This window comes from Heptranchias perlo, chromosome 5 (assembly GCF_035084215.1).
Source record: "Heptranchias perlo isolate sHepPer1 chromosome 5, sHepPer1.hap1, whole genome shotgun sequence".
NCBI lineage: Eukaryota > Metazoa > Chordata > Chondrichthyes > Hexanchiformes > Hexanchidae > Heptranchias > Heptranchias perlo.
In genome coordinates this window covers 67,563,969-67,586,933 of record NC_090329.1, presented here as the reverse complement: position 1 = coordinate 67,586,933, position 22,965 = coordinate 67,563,969, and the positions used below count along the sequence as shown (strand labels likewise).

The following is a 22,965-nucleotide window of genomic DNA, read 5'->3' as shown; positions in this document are numbered from 1 at the left end:
CATATTGCCCCTTGAGCCTGCTCCGCCATTCAATCAGATCATGGCTGATCTTCGACCTCAACTCCATTTTCCTGCCTGATCCCCATATCCCTTGATTCCCCTGGAGTCCAAAAATGTACCCATTTCAGCCTTGAATATATTCAATGACTCAGCATTCACAGCCTCTGGGGTAGAGAATTCCAGAGATTCACAACCCTCTGCGTGAAGAAATTCCTCCTCATCACAGCCTTGAATGGCCGAACCCCCTATCCTGCGACTATGCCCCCTAGTTCTAGACTCTCTAGCCAGGGAAAACAATCTCTCAGCATCTACCTTGTGTCAAGCCCCCTCATAATCTTATATGTTTCAATGCGATCACCTCTCATTCTTCTAAACTCCAGAGAGAATAGGCCTATTCTGCTCAACCTCTCCTCATAGGACAACCCTCTCATCTCAGGAATTAATCTAGTGAATCTTCATTGTACCGCCTCCAAGGGAAATATATCTTTTAGATAAGGAGACCAAAACTGTATGCAGTACTCCAGGTAAGGTCTCACTAAAGCCCTGTACAACTGTAGGAAGACTTCCTTATTCTTGTACTCCAACCCCCTTGCAATAAAGGCCAACATGCCATTTGCTTTCCTAATTACCTGCTGTACTTGCATACTAACTTTTTGTGTTTCTTGTACGAGGACACCCATGTCTCTCTGTACACCAATATTTAATAGTTTCTCACCATTTAAAAAATATTCTGTTTTCCCATTCTTCCCACCAAAGTGAATGACCTCACATTTCCCCACATTATACTCCATCTGCCACATTCTTGCCCACTCAGTTAATCTGTCTATATCCCTTTGCAGACTCTTTGCGTCCTCCTCACAGCTTACTTTCCCACCTAACTTTGTATCATCAGCAAACTTGGATACATGACCCTCATCCCTTCATCTAAGTCATTAATATAGACTGTAAACAGCTGAGGCCCAAGCACCAATTCTTGGGGCACCCCACCAGTTACAGCCTGCCAACCTGAAAATGACCAGTTTATTCCTACTCTCTGTTTTCTGCCCTTTAACCAATCCTCTATCCATGCTAATATATTACCCCCAACCCCATGAGCCCTTATCTTATGTAACAATCTTTTGTGTGGCACCTTATCGAATGCCTTTTGAAAATCCAAATATGTTAAATCCACTAGTTCCTCTTTATCTATCCTGCAAGTTACATCCTTAAAAAACTCTAATAAATTTGTCAAACATGACTTCCCTTTCATAAAACCACGTTGACTCTGCCTAATCATATTATGATTTTCTAAGTGCCCTGTTACCACTTCCTTAATATGGAGATGCCGGTGATGGACTGGGGTTGACAATTGTAAACAATTTTACAACACCAAGTTATAGTCCAACAATTTTATTTGAAATTCACAAGCTTTCGGAGGCTTCCTCCTTCCACAACATTCACCTGAGGAAAGAGGAAGCCTCCGAAAGCTTGTGAATTTCAAATAAAATTGTTGGACTATAACTTGGTGTTGTAAAATTGTTTACACTTCCTTAATAAGCAAGCAACATGATTGGGCACCTTCAGATGTTACGGAGGAATTGTCAAGGTAGCTGTCTAATATTATAACATCCCTTCATTTTATTTTCCTCTAAACAACCCAAAGCAAGATGCTACTGAGGAGGAAGAAAGAGACAAGCAGCCTTCCATCTCTGCCCAATCAGCCACACCTTCATTCACGCTATCAATTCACTCTTTCCCTCTCGCTCACTTGCCTAGAGAAATCAACCCCAGGAGGTATGTGGATAGTTATAATGAAGGTTTTTCACTGTGTGAGACATGACACATGAGTTTTTGGGGGAGTCAGAGGTGAAAGTAGGATCTGGTAGTGGAATGGAGGCTCTCCAGAAATCAGCCCTTGGCTCCAGAGCTTGCAGACTCAGATTTCTGGAGCCCTGTTCTAATAGGAAGGATGCTGGATGAGCATCGCACTCACGTGAAGACACAGGACCATTTTGGAGGACCTGAGACAGATGAGAGGTGTCACAGCAGTGTCCAAAACCAGTGCCAATATCTGAGAAGGATCTGACTTAATGCAGCAAAAAGTGGAGAGACTGGTAGCACCAGGAACGTCTGTTCTCCTGATAGAGAATTTTCCAGACTTGTCAGTGCATCCTATGTGGATGCTTTGACCACAGGCTTTCAGGCCTTGAGGAACTGTTTGAACAGAATGATGGCAGCTGGCTTCTGAGAGTTCTGGAGTGCCGTTTCCTAGGGTCTGTAGGATCTAACTGATGCCATCAGGTTAAATTTCACTGATTGGGGAGCAGTCAGATCCAGGTCTCAGCACAAGTGATGTCCACCTTCAGGATGCCATCCTCCTTCCTGATAACAGTTCATGTGACCTTTCTAGCCAGCCCCTCAGATGTCTGCGTATGTATGTGTCAGGATACAAGGCCAGGCTTCCCACTTACCTGCAGTGGTGACGCAGCCTGCTGAAGTGTTCTCCTGGGACTCAGAAGCCCTGAAACAAAGGCCACCCCATTCCCAAAAGACTCATGATACTACAGCACAGCCAAACACCACTTGCATCCCTGGCCCACAGGTAGTACCTTGGTGCAGCACTAAGACAGTTTTAAGTACAGCACGGAGAGGCACTGGGGTAGGCATGGAGGTAGAAAGAAACATTTGTTGTAAATATATATGTGCAATGTACAAACACTTTGTAACATGAAGTGCTGTGTTCAGAAGTTATCTCTCTTTATTTTTTGTGTTTGAGAGGTTGTTTGGAGGTCAGTTTTCCTCAGGGCATAGAATTACTTCCATGTCTCCTTACTGAACCATTGCCTTCTTAAGCAGATCTCTTCTGATACATTCCAAAGGGAGCAGCATGATCTACAGACCCTAATGAAAGCATACCTCCTTCTCTTTTGGGAATCTTTATCCTGCATGTTTTTCTCATTTCCTCATTCTCCATCTCCTGTTATGCTTCCATTATAAGGCCATATATGAAAATGGCCATACAGAACCCAATGATAAGTATAGAAAGAAAAATGGTTCCCTGCCTGAAGCTGCTGAAAGGCAGTTTACAGAATTCCTTCTTAGTAACAAAACTGAGAAAATAATGTCCTAATTGCTGCAGTCAAATCCTACATTTCAGACAAAGATTGTGGACTGTCAAAGCTTGTGAACTCTACCACATTCTTTACACGTCATGTTGGTAACTTATCCCTCTTTCCTACAGGCTTAAGTTAAGTCGGGTGCAATTCCAGTGTAAATGGCAGAATTTCTGGGACAGCTGCTTTTGCCATCATTATCCTTCAATTTGCATATATCCACCACTTTGAGGGTGGGCACATCTTCTGCCAGGTTCCAGTTGCAACAAAATTTAGTGCATATTTTAGAACGGTTATAACTCTGACCTATCTGACCAACACTCTAATATCTGGCCTCCTATGCTAGAACTACTACACTTTTGCCCCAAAAGATCGTGGAATTTTGGGCTATATTAGTGTATACATTAATGTTGGATGAAGTATTATACATTTGGTTTTCAGGCTGATCTTAACTGGGAAAACCTGAATAACGCAACTTGAGTTAGAGATTTGCACTGTGAGTGCTTTATTGACAATTCTTTGACATTAGGTGAATGAGCATGACAATTTACATTAATGTATTTGGCTGTTACTGTATCATTTGTCAGCCTATCGTTGAGCTGTCCCATTCTGCATTATTGCCAGGTTGTTTATGGTGTTCTCTTGCATATTAAATAGAAGCACATTCATGGAGACGTATGATAGGATTTTTATGTGTTTTACGGTATTTGCATCTAAGTGAGGAGTATAAATCATGTGTGATAGTTACCAGTGAGTTATGATCAGTCTCACGAGAATATGAGTGCCGTGAAATGTTATTCTAAGAATTTTCCCTTGCATTTCATTGAATTACTTTTTGGAAAATGGAAAATGGACAATGCAGTTATGATAAGGTGTGGAAATATAATTTTATTTTCATTATCAGTTGAGGTGAATCACTAGGAGAAGCTGCCCCCTGGGTCTCCATCTGGAGAAAGATAAGGGAAGGCAATGGAGAATCTTGTGTAAATCCTTCCACTCCTCCACACAAGCTGCACAAATTCTGCCCTAGTGTTCATGACAACTGTTGGTTGACATATGGAGATGCAGGCACCATATGCTTCAGTTAGGTCTTCAGATTCACAGCTTATTAGCATGAAGTCCTGGAAGCCAGGGATAAATTTGTTATCCAGGTTTCAAGAGACCCTTGAACTTGTCCTCCTGAGTCTATCCTCAGACTTGCCTCTGAATACTCTGTAAAATGACTGTTACTTGTTATGCTGGGGACAGTCCACTGGTTCATCTCGTAAATTTACAGGCAAGTGCAACCATACTATGAGAACATGTGAATTAAACAAATCTTGAGACTGTTTACAAAAATGGGATTTGCCTTAGAAAGAAAGTGCCAGGAACTAAAATCAAAAATTGTCATTCAGCTTACCTTTACTAAATTAGTTTTTAAAAAGTAATTCAGTAGTTATCTCACATATTGGGATGGTCATAGCTGTCATTCCATTTCCATGTTGATTTTTGGAATGCTATGGTGCATTATGATCTCAACAGGATGGACGCCAACTTCAGTGCTAAGCCACGTATTGAGTGACAAAAAATGATATCACATCAGTTTACTGCCCTCCCAAAGGCAGTGCTTTTATACTTTTCATCTCATGAGAATGAAAGTGCTTGTATGAAATGCAACCATCCCAATACACATGCAGAAGATTATTAAAAAATACAAACTTAACATAAAAACATAAGAAATTGGAGCAGGAGTAGGCCAATCGGCCCCTCGAGCCTGCTCCGCCATTCAATAAGATCATGGCTGATCTGATCCCAACCACAAATCTAAAGAACACAAGAAGTCGGAGCAGGACCCGGCCACATAGCCCCTGGGCCCTCTCCGCCACCCACAGGGCATTGACCGATCCGAACTCAGCTTCATGTCCAATTTCCTGCCCGCTCCCCATAACCCCTAATTCCCTTTACTTCTAGGAAACTGTCTATTTCTGTTTTAAATTTATCTAATGATGTAGCTTCCACAGCTTCCTGGGGCAGCAAATTCCACAGACCTACCACCCTCTGAGTGAAGAAGTTTCTCCTCATCTCAGTTTTGAAAGAGCAGCCCCTTATTCTAAGATTATGCCCCCTAGTTCTAGTTTCACCCATCTTTGGGAACATCCTTACTGCATCCACCCGATCAAGACCCTTCACAATCTTATATGTTTCAATAAGATCGCCTCTCATTCTTCTGAACTCCAATGAGTAGAGTCCCAATCTACTCAACCTCTCCTCATATGTCCGCCCCCTCATCCCCGGGATTAACCGAGTGAACCTTCTTTGTACTGCCTCGAGAGCAAGTATGTCTTTTCTTAAGTATGGAGACCAAAACTGTATGCAGTATTCCAGGTGCGGTCTCACCAATACCTTATATAACTGCAGCAATACCTCCCTGTTTTTATATTCTATCCCCCTAGCAATAAAAGCCAACATTCCGTTGGCTTTCTTGATCACCTGCTGCACCTGCATACCAACTTTTTGATTTTCTTGCACTAGGACCCCCAGATCCCTTTGTACTGCACTACTTTCCAGTCTCTCGCCATTAAGAAAATAACTTGCTCTCTGATTTTTCCTGCCAAAGTGCATAACCTCACATTTTCCAATATTATATTGCATCTGCCAAATCTCCGCCCACTCACCCAGCCTGTCTATATCCCCTTGCAGGTTTTTTATGTCCTCCTCACTCTCTACTTTCCCTCCCATCTTTGTATCATCTGCAAATTTTGATATGTTGCACTCGGTCCCCTCCTCCAAATCGTTAATATAGATTGTAAAGAGTTGGGGACCCAGCACCGACCCCTGTGGAACACCACTGGTTACTGGTTGCCAGTCCGAAAATGAACCATTTATCCCAACTCTCTGCTTCCTGTTTGATAACCAATCCTCCACCCATGCCAGAATATTACCCCCAATCCCGTGATTTTTTATCTTAAGTAATAATCTTTTATGTGGCACCTTGTCGAATGCCTTCTGGAAGTCTAAATACACTACGTCCACTGGTTCCCCTTTATCCACCCTATACGTTATATCCTCGAAGAACTCAAGCAAATTTGTCAGACATGACTTCCCCTTCATAAAGCCATGCTGACTTTGTCCTATTAAATTATGCTTATCTAAATGTTCCGTTACTGTCTCCTTAATAATAGACTCCAAAATTTTACCCACCACAGATGTTAAGCTAACTGGCCTATAATTTCCAGCCTTCTGCCTACTACCCTTTTTAAATAACGGTGTTACATTAGCAGTTTTCCAATCTGCCGGGACCTCTCCTGAGTCCAGGGAATTTTGGAAAACTATCACCAAAGCATCCACAATCCCTACTGCCACTTCCCTCAAGACCCTAGGATGGAAGCCATCAGGTCCAGGGGATTTATCCGCCTTGAGTCCCATTATTTTACTGAGTACCATCTCTTGAGTGATTTTAATCGTATTTAGCTCCTCCCCCCCGAGAGTCCCCTGTTTGTCCAGTGTTGGGATATTCTTAGTGTCCTCTACTGTAAAGACTGAAACAAAATATTTGTTCAGCATTTTTGCCATCTCCATGTTTCCCACCATTAATTTCCCGGTCTCATCCTCTAAGGGACCTATGTTTGCCTTAGCCACCCTTTTTCTTTTTATATAACTATAGAAACTCTTGCTATCTGTTTTTATATTTTTTGCTAATTTCTTTTCATAATCTAACTTCCCTTTCTTAATCAATCCTTTAGTTACTTTTTGCTGTCTTTTGAAGAATTCCCAATCTTCTATCCTCCCACTAAGTTTGGCTACCTTATATGTCCTTGTTTTTAGTCGGATACTATCCTTGATTTCTTTACTTAGCCACGGGTGGCTGTCATTTCTTTTACACCCTTTTTTCCTCAGTGGAATATATTTATTTTGAAAGTTGTAAAATAACTCCCTAAATGAACACCACTGCTCATGTACCGTCTTACCCTTTAATCTATTTTCCCAGTCCACTTTAATCAATTCCGCTCTCATACCATCATAGTCTCCTTTATTCAAGCTCAGTACGCTTGTTTGGGAATCAACCTTCTCACCCTCTAATTGGATATGGAATTCAACCATGTTGTGGTCGCTCGTTCCAAGGGGATCCTTAACTAGGACATTATTAATTAATCCTGACTCATTACACAGGACCAGGTCCAAGGTTGCCTGCCCCCTTGTAGGATCAGTTACATACTGCTCAAGAAATCCATCCCTGATGCACTCAATGAACTCGTCCTCAAGGCTGCTCTGCCCAATTTGATTTGTCCAGTTAATATGATAATTAAAATCCCCCATAATTATGGCTGTTCCCTTATTACATGCCCCGACTATCTCCTGATTAATACTTCTTCCAGCAGAGTAATGGTAAGGTGGAACGTCATCTTTGGCAGTTCCCAAAGTAAAACTAGTAAATATAATCCTGGAAATTACTGTTTGCTATTATTAGCATAGTTACATTTAATACATGATGTCCCTCTCTGCTCTATTTTAATGGAGCTTTACTGTTTTTTTAAAATTTTGAACAGGTTAATAGTTTGTATTTTTTTTTATTCGTTCATGGGATGTGGGCGTCGCTGGCGAGGCTGGCATTTATTGTATGCTAATATATTGCAATAAATATTCTGAAATATTTTGCCTTAATGCGGTCCCAGTGCAGTGTGAGCAGGAGTGCCGTATATAAGGTGAGGTCTTGTTGAGAAGGTGACCCTTTTTATTACTAAGGGACACCTCCCAGTCAAATGCAGCATAAACGCAAGCTAGATGGGAAGGATTGAAAAGTCAATGCTACCTTACCTGTGTGCCGAACATGACAGCAGGTGACGAAGAAATTTGCTGCTCTCCAAATGGTTGTCAAGGTAAATGTGCCCTTACTTTACTGAATTTTACAATCTTACTTTACAATACGTATAAACAACACTTCACTTGGTGGTGAATGCTGGCAATTGTTCATCACCTTTGCGCATGCCCAGGTTTTAGCTCTTTGTATTGCTGCCATAAAAATGTGTTTGCCCTTTGGCCCATTAAATATGATGAGCAACAAGCACCAAGACCACTGCCAACACAAGGTTCCTGCATGCTACAGGTTCACAATCACATAGCGTGGATGCAGGTCTGGGCACATCGACTCGTTCAGATTCCCTATTGCAACATTATAAAGATGGAACTCCCTCTCTTTTAAGTCTATGCTCTATTATTTTAAACTTGTGACCAGTTTTCTAAATGCCTACTGATAATGGACTTCTGCCGTGTCAGCTGTGGCTCTATGGGTAGCACTCTCGCCTCTTGAGTCAGAAGGTCGTGGATTCAATTCCCACTCCAGAGACTATAGCACAAAATCTAGGCTGACACTCCAGTGCAGTACTTGGGGGAGCTGCACTGCCGGAAAGACATTAAACCAAGGCCCCGTTTGCCCCCTCAGGTGGATGTAAAAGATCCCATGGTACAATTTCGAAGAAGGCCAGGGGAGTTCATGGCCAATATTTATCCCTTAACCAACATCACTAAAAACCAGATTATCTAGTCATTATCTCTTTGCTGTTTGTGGGATCTTGCTGTGCACAAATTGGCTGCCTCATTTCCCACATTACAACAGTCACTCCACTTCAGAAGTACTTAATTGGCTGTAAAGTGCATTGGGATGTCCTGAGTTCGTGAAAGGCACTATATAAATGCAAGTCTTTCTTTCTTTCTTTATCCAGGTGTGACTAGCAATGGAAAATCTGACGTATGATGTCACTCCGTCATTACCACCTCATTTGCATGCAAGCACCCACATTTGGGAAGGCACTTCTAGCATCCGTTGAAGTGACACTAGAAGATCCTTATGCCATATAAATGGTCAAGGATCTGGCGGAATGGGTCCCCATCCAATTTCTGTTCCTCCTGTTTATATAATGCTGAAATAACTCGGGAGGAAAGTCCTGCCTTTGGACTTCGTGGGCTGAATTAGGAATTGGTTGATTACATAAGGCATTGCGCTGTTGAATGCCTACAAAAGAATGTTTCACCCTAAAGCCTTATCATTGCAACAAACTGTGTAAGAAATATGTTCCAGAAAAGGGCTGATTGCTTCTTTTTTTTCTCAACGTTTGTACCATCAGTATCTTGCTGTACATTACTGCTTCTGTGCAAGTCTAACTATTAGTGTTAGCCTGAACTTAACAATTCAATAGCGGGAGGAGAGTCCGAGTGGTGAGCGCAGTGTAAAAGGAGAGTCCGAGAGATGAGCGCAGTGTAAAAAGCAGAGTTCCAAGAGGTGAGCGCAGTGTAAAAGGAGAGTCCCGAGAGCGGGAAGAGAGTCCAAGAGGTGAACGCAGTGTAAATCTAAGGCAAGGCATGGCAGCAGAGCTCACACCCGTGATGTGCTCCTCCTGCACTATGTGCGAAGTCATGGACACTACAGGTGTCCCTGGCAACCATGTGTGCAGGAAGTGTGTCCAGCTGCAGCTACTGGCTAACCGCATTTCGGAGCTGGAGCCGCGGGTGGATTCACTGTGGAGCATCCGTGATGATGAGATTATCGTGGATAGCACGTTCAGTAGCAATCTTAAAAAGACAAGTCTAAAGGCATTGTGTCTTAATGCGCAGAGCATTCGCAATAAGGTAGATGAATTAACAGCGCAGATAGATATTAACGGTTATGATATAGTTGCGATTACAGAGAAATGGCTGCAGAATGACCAAGGATGGGAACTGAACATCCAGGGGTATTCAATATTTAGGAAGGACAGGCAAAAAGGGAAAGGAGGTGGGGTAGCGTTGTTAGTAAAGGAGGAAATCAATGCAATAGTGAGGAAGGATATTGGCTCGGAAAATCACGATGTGGAATCTGTATGGGTGGAGTGAAGAAACACCAAACGTTGGTGGGCTTTGTCTATAGGCCCCCAAACAGTAGTGGAGATGTAGGGGAGGGCATTAAACAGGAAATTAGAGACACATGCAAGAAGGGTAAAACTATAATCATGGGTGAGTTTAATCTACATATAGATTGGTCAAACCAAATTAGCAATAATACTGTGGGGGAGGAATTGTGTGCTTGATGGATTTCTAGACCAATACGCTGAGGAACCAACTAGAGAACAGGCGATCCTAGACTGGGTATTGTGCAATTGAGAAAGGATTAATTAACAATCTTGTTGTGCGGGGTCCCTTAGGGAAGAGCGACCATAACATGATAGAATTCCTCATTAAGATGGAGAGTGAAGTACTTGAATCCGAAACCAGGGTCCTGAATCTAAATAAAGGAAATTACGAAAGTATGAGGTGCGAGTTGGCTATGATAGATTGGGGAACTTTACTAAAAGGGATGACGGTGGATAGGCAATGGCTAATATTTAAAGAACGTGTGCAGGAATTACAACAATTATTCATTCCTGTCTGGTGCAAAAATAAAACAGGAAAGGTAGCTCAACCGTGGCTTACAAAAGAAATTAGGGATAGTATTAGATCCAAAGAGGAGACATATAAAATTGCCAGAAAAAGCGGCAAGCCTGAGGATTGGGAGTAGTTCAGAATTCAACAAAGGAGGACAAAGAGATTGATTAAGAGGGGAAAAATAGAGTATGAGAGTAAACTAGCAGGGAACATAAAAACTGACTGTAAAAGCTTCAATAAATATGTCAAGAGAAAAAGATTAGTGAAGACAAATGTAGGTCCCTTACAGTCAGAAATGGGGGAAATTATAATGGGGAACAAAGAAATGGCAGAACAATTAAACACATACTTTGGTTCTGTCTTCACAAAGGAGGACACAAATAACCTCCCAGAAATGTTAGGGAACCAAGGGTCTTGTGAGAGGTAGAAACTGAAGGAAACCAGTATTAGTAAAAAAAAAATTGTGCTAGGGAAATTAATGGGGCTAAAGGCTGACAAATCCCCAGGGCCTGATAATCTACATCCCAGAGTACTAAAGGAAGTGGCCCCGGAAATAGTGGATGCAGTGGTGATCATCTTCCAAAATTCTATAGACTCTGGAACAATTCCTACAGATTGGAGGGTGGCAAATGTAACCCCACTATTTAAAAAAGGAGGGAGAGAAAAAACAGGGAATTACAGACCAGTTAGCCTAACATCAGTAGTGGGGAAGATGCTAGAGTCTATTATAAAAGATGTGATAACAGAACACTTGGAAGGCATTAATGGGATTGGACAAAGTCAGCATGGGTTTATGAAAGGGAAATCATGCTTAACAAATCTACTGGAGTTTTTTTGAGGATGTAACGAGTAGAATAGATAGGGGAGAACCAGTGGATGTGGTGTATTTGGATTTTCAGAAGGCTTTTGATAAGGTCCCACACAAGAGGTTAGTATGCAAAATTAAAGCACATGGGATTGGGGGGAATATACAGGCATGGATTGAGAATTGGTTGACAGACAGGAAACAGAGAGTAGGAATAAACAGGTCTTTTTCCGGGTGACAGGCAGTGACTAGTGGGGTACCGCAGGGATCAGTGCTTGGGCCCCAGCTATTCACAATATATATCAATGATTTGGATGAGGGAACTAAATGTAACATTTCCAAGTTTGCAGATGACACAAAGCTGGAGTGGAATGTGAGCTGTGAGGAGGATGCAAAGAGGCTCCAATGTGATTTAGACAAGTTGGGTGAGTGGGCAAGAACATGGCAGATGCAGTATAACATGGATAAATGTGAGGTTATCCACTTTAGTTGTAAAAACAGAAAGGCAGATTATTATCTGAATGGTGATAGATTGGCAAAAGGGGAGGTGCAACGAGACCTGGGTGTCCTTGTACACCAGTCGCTGAAAGCGAGCATTCAGGTGCAGCAAGCAGTTCGGAAGCCGAATGGTATGTTGGTCTTCATTGCAAGAGGATTTGAGTACAGGAGCAGGGATGTCTTACTGCAGTTATACAGGGCCTTGGTGAGACCACATCTGGAGTATTGTGTGCAGTTTTGGTCTCCTTATCTGAGGACGGATGTCCTTGCCATGGAGGGAGTGCAATGAATGTTTACCAGACTGATTCCTGGGATGGCAGGACTGACGTATGAGGAGAGATTGGGTTGACTAGGCCTATATTCACTAGAGTTTAGAAGAATGAGAGGTGATCTCATCGAAACATATAAAATTCTAACAGGACTAGACAGACTAGATGCAGGAAGGATGTTCCCGATGGCTGGGGAATCCAGAACCAAGGGACACAGTCTCAGGATACGGGGTATGCCATTTAGAACCGAGATGAGGAGAAATTTCTTCACCCAGAGGGTGGTGAAACTGTGGAATTCTCTACCACAGAAGACAGTGGAGGCCAAGTCATTGGATGTATTCAAGAAGGAGATAGATACGCAAAAGGGATCAAGGGATATGGGGAAAAAGCGGGAACAGGGTACTGAGTTAGACAATCAGCCATGATCATTTTGAATGGCGGAGCAGGCCCGAAGGGCTGATTGGCCTACTGTTGCTCATATTTCCTATGTTTCTATGTTTCTATGATAGTGTAGTACTTACTGCCTTTCAGAATAGACATTAGAACATAGTGAGCATCTAACGTTCAGAAAAAAGACTAGTGTACGAATCAGATATGTCCATGGGCATTGTTTGTAAGTACAACAATCGTGTGTACTCAAGAACATAAGAAGAATCTCTCCATGAGATCAAATGAATCCAACATTTGTACTACTTGCAGTTTGGAAGGTCCACTGAGAATGTAGATGAATGTAACAGAAAACTAATGCTGCACGGCATCACATCAGGAAAAAATGTAACTATGGAAACAGCAGTTCATGTAAGCTTTAATGTTTTTTTATTGGTTTTGTTATTTTATTCTGAAGACCCCTTCAGTGCAGATACTGAAAAAAAAATTGGAGAGATCCTGGTATAATGTAGCACATTATATTTTAAAAAGAAAAACAGGAACCAACAAATTCTGCATTCAAATTAATATAACTCAAAGCAAATTTTTATTTATTAGAAATCTAGTTGAGTGGCAAATGAGTTATGCAAAGTCCATAGTTGAGTTAACCTAACCAACAACAACTTGTATATATAGGTGTCAGTCTTGGCTCAGTGATAATATTCTTACTTCTGAGTCAGAAGGGCATACGTTCAAGCCCCACTCCAGAAAACTGAGCACATAATCTAGGCTGACTCTTCAGTATAATATTGAGTGACTTCTGAATTGTTGGAGATACCATCTCGGATGAGATGTTAAACTGAGGCTTATTTTATCCTCTCCGTTGGATGTAAAAGATCCCATAGCACTATTTGAGGAAGAGCAGGGGAGTTCTCCCAGTGACCTGGCCAACACATATCCCTCAAACCAACACCACCAAAATATTATCTGGTTATTTATCTCATATTGTTTGTGGGACTTTGTTGCGCACAAAGTGGCTGCTGTGTTTGCCTACTATTATAACAGTGGCTACACTTCCAAAGTATTTCATTGGCTGTGAAGCACTTTGGGATGCCATGAGATTGTGAAGGATGCTATATAAATGCAAGTTCTTTCTTTCGCTGTCTAAAAGTAAAAATTTTCAGTGAAGGTCAGTAAGGACATGGAGTATGGGTGAAGGGCTTAATGTGGGTTAGGATGCTGGCAGTTTTGGATGAGTTGGAATTTGTGTAGAGTGGAGCTCAGGAGGCTGGCAAAGAGAGCATTGGAGACGCCAAATCTGGAGGCATGGATGAGGGTTTCAGCGGCATTGAGAATAAGGTAAAGTCAGAAGCAAATGATGTTGCAGAAGTGTAAGTAGATAGTTTTATGATAGATATACAGCCAGGGTCAAATAGGATACCAATGTTGCATACTGTCTGGTTCAGCCAGAGTAAACGACAGAAGGGGTGGATGGCTCTAGGGAGTTTTGGGTGGGAGTCAATTAGGATGGCTTCAGCTTTATCAATATTACATTTGCTAATGTTCTGGCTCATTCACCAGTTTATGGTAGACAGACGGTCAGACAGCGTAGTGATAGTCATTCAGTCAAGAAAGTTGCGGAGGGGTAAAGCTGAGTGTGGTCAGCATACGTGTGAAAGTTGACCTCACGCCCACAGGTGAGTAATGCAGTTTTTTCACCTTCCTGTTGTAATAAATCAGTTTCTGATTGCAAATTGATAGATCCTAAGTACAAATAATTCACCTGCTTTGGAATGTTTGTCCAGTACATAATGGGCCAGATTTTGCTGTAGCAGGGCATCTAACGGTGTCTGCATTAGTTGGATTTGCCCTTGCCCGTTTAGGTTTTTAAATTTTTTGCAGGGCAAGTTGCTGAAAATGCGAGCTGATAACATCGCAGCGTGGGAAACAGGGAATCTGGGACCTGAGTGAACAGGGCAAGCAACTGTGTATCTCCTTAAACGATGAGATTGCAGGATTGTGAAATTAACAGTGCAAGGACTGAGAAGGAAGTGTAAATTAGAGTGGGTGAATTCAATGTCAAACCAGGTAGAGAAAGAGAAATAAAGAGGGAAAGAAAGATTGGATTAAGAAAGAGAAAATAGAGACAGAAAGGAAAAACAAAAAAAAATTTTAAATGTTAAACTTGACATTTTTAAAAAACAATTAATGCCTGAAGGAATGAGACTCCACACTTGTAATAGTTAATTTTCAGTGCCAGAGAGGTTGATTGGCAGTAATTAACAATTATAGTGTCATTAAAAGGGTACTTGCACTTGTAATGATTTGACTTAACTTTCTGTGGCGAGTTTAGTTCGTATCTACCGTGCAAATACAGCAACTTCATGCTGCTCAAAGCATTTCAACGGTGAGGCAGACAGCGAGATACCATTTTCACAAAGCTAATGGTGGAGCGGCGCATCTCGGACAGCAACTTTTGGATTTCCGTGTTTAACTCTGCATCTGCCCCTCGCCAGAAGTTGCTGTACCGTTTGCCGTATAAATAACAGGGAGTGCCATTAGCCTCGCCATTTATTTGACAGCAAATTCTGGCCATTATCTATGAATCTGAAAGGATTTGTGCCATAACGTGGGTTCTTTAATGTATTAAAATCAGGCAATAAAAACACAGGCTACTTGATATGAACCATATGCAGTTGGATGTTACTAGAATTTCAAGGCAACAGTTTGAGTAATTAGCAGTGATTGCATAAGATTATAAAGTGCAGGGTCCCAGAGAGAAGAAATAAATCCCTTAACAATGACATCAGTCTGTTGAGGAGTAGATTCTCAGCACTTTATAATATAACATTTCATGATTGAGTTGCCCCTTTATACTGAAAATTATTGATAACAGACCAGCAAAGGTCACATAGGTGACCCACCAGCTTTAATCTGAGGATACTGAAATAGTAGGTTTTAATTATTTGCATTGTGCATTGGTTGAGCTGTGGAATTTTTTTTCTATTAATTTCCATCTGCAAAAAGGTGTGTTTGCATAAGTTCCTATCACTAAATATTATAAGGCAGAAAAAATAAAATGTCCAAGTCTGCAGAAAATATCTTGATTTACATTGTCCTTCCCTCTGACTCCTCTCTTTTGTACATTTCCCATTGCCTCAATATACCTCTCACAGAGGCTCCTTTGCACTACTCAATGTACTCAAAAGGGGGTGAAATTCAATTTACAAACTCAAAAGGGGAGCAAAGCGGTGGTAGTGGATTGGCTGCCCATTATACACTCAGCCCGGTTTTCTTTTCCATCGATTTCAATGGAAAACATCCCAAGGTACAGAAGCATAACCAGACACTGAGCCAAAGGAGGAGATATTAGGAAGGGTGAACGAATTAGGTTGTAAGGAGGTTCTTAAAGCAGGAGAAAGAGATTTAGGGAGGGAATAAAAGAGGTTCGGACCTAGATGGCTAAAGTCACATCGCCAATGGTGGGGCAAAGAATCATAGAAAGGTTACAGCATGGAAGGAGGCCATTTGATCCATCGAGTCCGCACCGGCAAGGAAGTAGGGGATGCACTCAGAGGCATGCAGAGTTCTCAAAGGGTTGTAAGGCTGGAGGAGTTTACAGAGATAGGAAGGGGCAAGGCCATGGAGGGTTTGAACACGAGGATAGGAATTTAAAATTTAAGGCATTGGTGGACCGGAAGCCAATGTAGGTCAGCGAGAGCAGGTGTGATGGGTGAGGGGGACAGGCAGAAAAATTTTGAATGAGCTCAAGTTTATGGAGTGAGGAAGATGGGGGGCTAGCTAGACGAGCATTGGAATAATCATTTCTGGAGGTGCCAAAAGCATTGATGAGGTTTTCAGCAGCAGATGGGCTGAAGCAATGGCGGAGTTGGGTGATGTTACAGAGGTGGAAGTCGGCAGTCTTTGTGATGAAAAAGATATGGGATCAGAAGCTCAGCTTAAGGTCAACCGAGGTTGCAAACAGTCTGGTTCAGCCTGAGACAGGAGGAAGGGGGATGGAATCGGTGGCGACGGAACAGAGTTTGTTGGGGAGTGGGGGAGCAGCGGCAAGGATAATGGCTTCAGTCTTCCCAATATTTAATTGGAAGAAATTGCAGCTCATCCAGGACTGGATGTTGCACAAACTAACTGACAACACAGAGGCAGTAGAAGGGTCAAGAGAGGTGGTGATGAGGTAAGGCTGAATGTTGCAGCATACATGTGGAATCTCATGTGATGTCTTCAGATGATGTCGCCAATGGGCAGCATGTATATGAGGAGTAGGAGGGGGCCACGGATAGATCCTTGGAGGACCCAGAATTAACGGTGCAGGGGCAGGAAGAAAAGCTTTTGCAGAAGTTTCTCTGGCTACGATCGGATAGGTAAGGGTGGAACCAAGTGAGGCAATCCCACTAGGCTGGACAGTGGAGGAGAGATGTTGAAGGAGGAAGTCATGGTCAAAGGATTCAGAGAGGTTTAGCAGGATTAGGACAGATAATGCACCATGGTCACAGAATGTGACTGTGTCATTTGTGCCGTTTTTGTGCTATGGCGGGGCGATCAATCTACTACTGCCAATTTTACACCTCCACTGAAGTTATATTTCACCATCAAATTTATTCAATTTATAACCGTGTTTCTGCGATCTAATGCTATCAGCGGAGAGTGCCACTTGCAGAGAGTGCATCTTGGGAAATCGTGGGTGCACATCCCTGATTTTCCGAGATGTACACGAGCACTATTCCCCACCAGGAGTGTAAGCTCATGGAATCACCCCTTAAATGTTCTAGTTTTTTTTAAAGGCCAGTCACAAAACAATCAGGTCAGTATCAGGTTAGAGGTGGGTTTTGGTCTGGGTGGGAAAGGCCATCTGAGATCTTCTACAACACATACTGACGAGAGAGAAACTGGAAACTGGAGCAGAGTGGTGGGTTGGGACCTGAGCTGGGAAGATAATATGCACAACATGGACTGGGAGGGAATGGAGAGCAATCCTTTTGGTTGAGGAAGCACCTTTATTCCAGGCTGGATGCTCTTTCTGCTGATATTGCGGTAGATCCAAAGCCACAGTGCTAACCAGTACTTATGTGGTAACCACTATGTGGAACTGCTACAAGAATGGATGAATCAGAAACTTGATGCGTGGATCTTGGCTGGAGCAGGAAGGGCACAGGGTGGGAGTCTGGGATCTGAGGTGAATAGGATTGAAGGTAGGGTCCAAAGCCTAAAAATGAGATGGGGAAGGAGTGCAGAAAGGCTCAAGGGCCAAAACTGGAGCCGGTATGTAATTCAACAGTCTCCTAAGCACAAAATTGGAATGAGGAGGGAGCTGAGCATGAAGAGAATGGGGGCCTAATGAGGAGGGAGTTGAATTTTAAGATACAGTTCCCTCTCCTTGCTTTGAATAGACTCACTGCCCATGGAAAATGTGCTTAGGAAGTCAGGCCAACACTACTATAGGCTGGGAGGCACAAAATGTATCCAAGCAGCTGCATTCTTGCACACTGAAGGAGACCAAGAACCATTAGGATTAGAAAATCATAGAGTGTGTGCCAGAATTTCTGATAGGTGTTCTTGGTGGGCAAGGTTCCCCACTGGGAGTGGAAAGTTGGAAAATTCCCCCCTACAACGTTATGAAGTAAAACAACATTTCTGAGGTAAGTTTTAGAATTTTTTCAACTGCACGTGTGGCACATGAAACACGGCAGCCAAGTTGTGCACAGCAAGATTCCACAAACAGCAATGAAACAAATTACCAGATAATCTGTTTTTAGTGATGTTGGCTGAAGGATAAATATTGGCCAAGATACGGGGAGGACCCCACTGCTCTTCTTCAAATAGTGCAGTGGGATCTTTTATGTTGACCTGAAGGGGCAGACAGAGCCTTGTTTTAATGTTTCATCTGAAAGACGGCACCTTTGGCAAACCTCCACTCTTTCTGTACAGCACTGAAGTGTCACCTTAGATTATGTGCTTAAGTCGCTGGAGTGGAGCTTTTGAATCCATGACCTTCTGACTCAGTGGTGAGAATGCTACCACTGTGCTAAGGATGACATCTTATAGAGAGAGAGAAAGAAACTGAGACAGACACGGAGAGATAAAAAGAGTGTTTCCCACCTTCGGGTCTCTTGTACCTCTTTGAAGTGACCATTATTTTCCGATGATCCTTGACAGTGAGTGTCAGCAGGCTAATCAGCCGAAGGAGGGCTCATTGCATCCAAGCACTATCTTGGCCTCACTCAACATGCACACTTCCAGCAGAAGTACTGCATAGCAATCAGCAGTGGGAATCCTCATCAATTTTTCCTTCTATAACCAAGGGAAGATGAGGCTACTTGTAGAGCCACGACTACCACCTTGGCAGATATCAGGGGTTGGCCTGGAGTTTTCTCCTTGGGCGCAACCCGGAAGTTAGACCTGAAATTGCACCCAAAGCTGCGCCCATTTTGCCGATGCCAAATTACACCCAACTATCCTCCCAATCTCACTAGAATGCACCTGGACTTAAAATGGGCATAAATCAGTGTAAACAGTTGGGGTGAATGGAAATGCCAGACCCACACCAGTATATTTCTTCTTCCAGTCTTAAAATTTAAGTTTCAACTCATTTAACCATCATTCATGCACATCAGGCATAGCATGTTTAAAAAGGTACAATCGGAACATTTTCAATTTTTAATGTGACTTATACTTATGCCATAAAAATGCATCGAAAGAATCAGAAAATACAGAGCAGGTCTCAGTGAGGATAAATTTAAAAAACAACCCTCAAAAAATTGCAATTAAGAGACCAGAAAAATGACTTTGTTTCCTGCTGCACCTGAAAATCTGGTCACAATGTTGAAAGACAAAATGAACAAGCTCAATTGGAGGATACTCATGTGAGAATCAGGGCCGTACCAATTTTGTAGGCTGTGATTAGTTTGGACAAAAGGTTTGATGGATTGAGGAGACATTAAAAGATCGAGGCGACTTAAGCGTATTGCAGTTACCCGCTTAACTCATCTACGCCCAAAATTCTGCAATCTTTTAAGCCACGTAATTGGTTTATGCTCAGATTGCAAATGTGGAGGAAATTCCAGGCCAAGAATGCAGTGCAAATACTTAATGTTTGTGCTGGGAACCAGCAATGTTATTTTCATTCTCTGGATGCTATTAGTCATTATTTATTCACATAATGTGGGTTTGCAGAAACATGGGCGCGATAATAGCTGGGAACCGCAAAGAGAGTGAGGGGGGAGGATTTTTGGGCAGGAAACCTGGAAGTAAAGGTATCTCGCATGTCCTGCCAAATTTAACCGCAGGATCTGTTTTAAATGATCTCAACAGGTTTCCCGCCCAATAGGCAGCCAGATTCACATGCTGCCTGCCTGTTGAGGTGGAAAGCAGCTGGGGAGCGGATGGTAGGTAAGTCTGACATCGCAGGTGGGGGGGGATCAGACATCGCCGGGGGGAAATTGGACATCATGAGGGGGGGAAATCGGACATTGCGCGGGGGCAGTCAAACATCGCAGGGGTGGGAAATCGGACATCACGGGGGAGGGGGTGGTTTGAATCGAACAAAGCTTTTCACAGTATTTTTGAATTCAATCATAATCAGTGAGTTGGAATATAAACAGGATAACAAATAGGTTTCATTATACAAAACACAAATCTTAACCGTTTGGAGGAAATTAATAAGTATATAGTTCTGTCGAACTGAGAGCAGTGTACTCTGACAGGTAATGCCTATTTTTAAATTCTTGCCCCATTATTATTTTGCTCAGCTTTTTTCTGATCTCCCTTTATCATGCATCATTATTCTTTTAGGCAATGAGGCCGCCAGCAAGCTTTGTCCAGGCCTTTACCAGTACTGCTTGGAAACCAGCATGAGGACAGCTGGGGTGAATTGCCTTCATGTTTTAGTCACCTCCCTCTGCCAAGTACTTCTTCAGACTTCATAGGCAAAATGAGAAACTCACAGTAAGGGGGACTGTGGTGCTAATGCCAGCTTTAAATAATGGGCTAGTATTAGACCTGTATTTGGCCATCACAATTTGACCAGAAAGAAGTTACACTGAACAGTTTCAATACTTTCTCTCCCAGATCCCAGACAATGAGAAACATACAATCTGGACTTCAGATGCTCCAATCAGATAGCTGGACTTTGAGCTTTGATGTTCTTCTGATGTTCAACTAGGAATTCAAATTTTATGTTGAAAAGGCTGCTTTCATAATACTCACTTTTTCTTCTACAGTTACCTGTGTGACATTTTGTTTCCCACACCACCCATCCTTAGGGCAGTCCTACTACCCAATCCCTAAGACTTTGCATTTTCTAAGGAAAGGACCACATAATATATTAAATGTCTCCCCGACATGCATTATTTTGTTCTCATTATAGGTCGTGGAAAGAAACCCATTTATTTCATGCAGAAGCAGCCTGAAAAGTTGACTGTAGTCTTATTCCCTGTCCTTCTAGTGCAAGCAGTTTATTAAATCGAACATCGCGGGGTGGGCGGTCGGACGTTCGCGGGGTGGGCGGTCGGACGTTCGCGGGGTGGGCGGTCGGACGTTCGCGGGGTGGGCGGTCGGACGTTCGCGGGGTGGGCGGTCGGACGTTCGCGGGGTGGGCGGTCGGACGTTCGCGGGGTGGGCGGTCGGACGTTCGCGGGGTGGGCGGTCGGACGTTCGCGGGGTGGGCGGTCGGACGTTCGCGGGGTGGGCGGTCGGACGTTCGCGGTGGGGGGATCTCGGACGTTCGCGGTGGGGGAGATCGGACATCGCGGGGGGGGAGATCGGACATCGCGGGGGGGGGGAGATCGGACATCGCGGGGGGGGGGAGATCGGACATCGCGGGGGGGGGGGGGGAGATCGGACATCGCGGGGGGAGATCAAACATCACGGGGGGGGGCTAATCAAATATTGCGAGGATCGAACGTGGTGGGGGGGAGAGGCAGAAATCGGGGGTGAGGGTCAGTTGATCGCTGAAGGGGTTGGCCAATCGCGGGGTGTTTAAAAGGTGAGCTGGGTGGGCCGGGGGGATGCACTCCTGCTTCTCCTGGCCCACAAGCAGTGCAATAAAGGCACATACCTCGTGGATTCAGCTCTTTTCACCTCCTCTCTTCTGCTCGGTTGCCCGAAACCCTGGAAACCCGGCTTTCAGAAATTAAAAATTAAACATTAGTTAAAATGGAGGCACGCTGCCTCCTTAAAATATTTTACTGATCGACCCGCCTCCTGAGAGCGGATCGGTCTCCCGACCCACCTCTGTTAAACCGGAAGTAGGCGGGTTGGTGTCGGGTTTCCTGTTTCTAAATTTTTAACCCCACCCCACCTGACCAAGGGGGTTAAAATTACCTCCCCGCCCCAATTTTTAACTCCATTCACCTGGCGGATACTGGGCCAGGGGAGGGGGCAACTAAAATAATGGGAGTCATATACCTCCACTAGTCGTGCCTCCTTCCCACCATGTCCTCATATTAACCTGCTCTTTTGAGCAGATGAGCAGGACACCGCCCAAAGGAAGCAGGGTCCTGTTTTAAATATGAAGATCGGGTCTTGTGATATCATCAGGACCCACTCTGTAATATCAACCTACAGCCTGAGTTGGGGGGTGTGGGGCAGTGTCAGCTCGCCCGTTAGGCAAAACCTGCCAGGAGCCGGATCTTGGGAAGAAGAGGTCCAGAAGATAAATTATAAATTTATTTTTCAAGGCCGCCGTGTCTCCGGCCTTGTTGGGTTTTTCACAGGCTACCGCACTCCCCCACACCCTTCCCACCTCCCCATTAATATCGGGGCTATAGCTGCTGTGACTGCCTGGTTAGGGTTGTTACAGAAGAAAACTGGATGTAGCCCATGGATCTGCTAATGGAATGTTGGCCTTTATCTCAAGAGGGCTGGAATACAAAGGGGTAACATAACAACAGTCATGTTACAACTGTACAGAGCGCTGGTTAGACCCCATCTGGAGTATTGCATTCAGTACTGGGAACTGCACCCGAATGTTGCCGGGGCTAAAGTGGTTAAAATATAAAGTCAGGTTATTTAGAGTATGCTTGTATTCCCTTGAGTATAGAAGATTGAGGAGTGATCTAATTGAAGTATTCGAGATGATTTGATAGGGTAGATGGAGAGAAACTCTGGCGGGAGACTCCAGAACAAGGGGGGCATAACCTTAAAATTAGAGCTAGGCCATTAAGGGGTGAGGTCAGAAAGCACTTCTTCACACAAAGGAATTCTGGAACTCTCCCCCAAAAAGCTAGGTCAATTGAAAATTTAAAAACTGAGATTGATAGATTTTTGTTAGGCAGGGGTATTAAGGGTTACGGAACTAAGGCGGGTAGATGGTGTTAAGATACAGATCAGCTATGATTTAATTGAATGGTGGAACAGGCTCGAGGGGCTGAATGGCCTACTCCTGTTCCTATGTTCCTAATAGGTAAGCACCCAGCATTTGGTAAAGAGGATACTTAGATTGTTAGTGGTAGGAATAGGTTACTTTGAGATGTACTCCAGACATTTATAGGTTCCATGCGTTAGGAATGGCTACAACATGAAAGAAACTTGGACTTGAGCAGAA

At 43.4% G+C, this 22,965-nt stretch overlaps 1 protein-coding gene across 4 annotated transcripts in view; it reads left to right on the top strand.

Annotated features, from left to right (window-relative positions):
* LOC137321832 (A-kinase anchor protein 7) overlaps positions 1-22,965 on the top strand; it is a 187,267-nt gene that overhangs the window by 87,488 nt on the left and 76,814 nt on the right. The gene's annotated exons all lie outside the window — the stretch shown is intronic.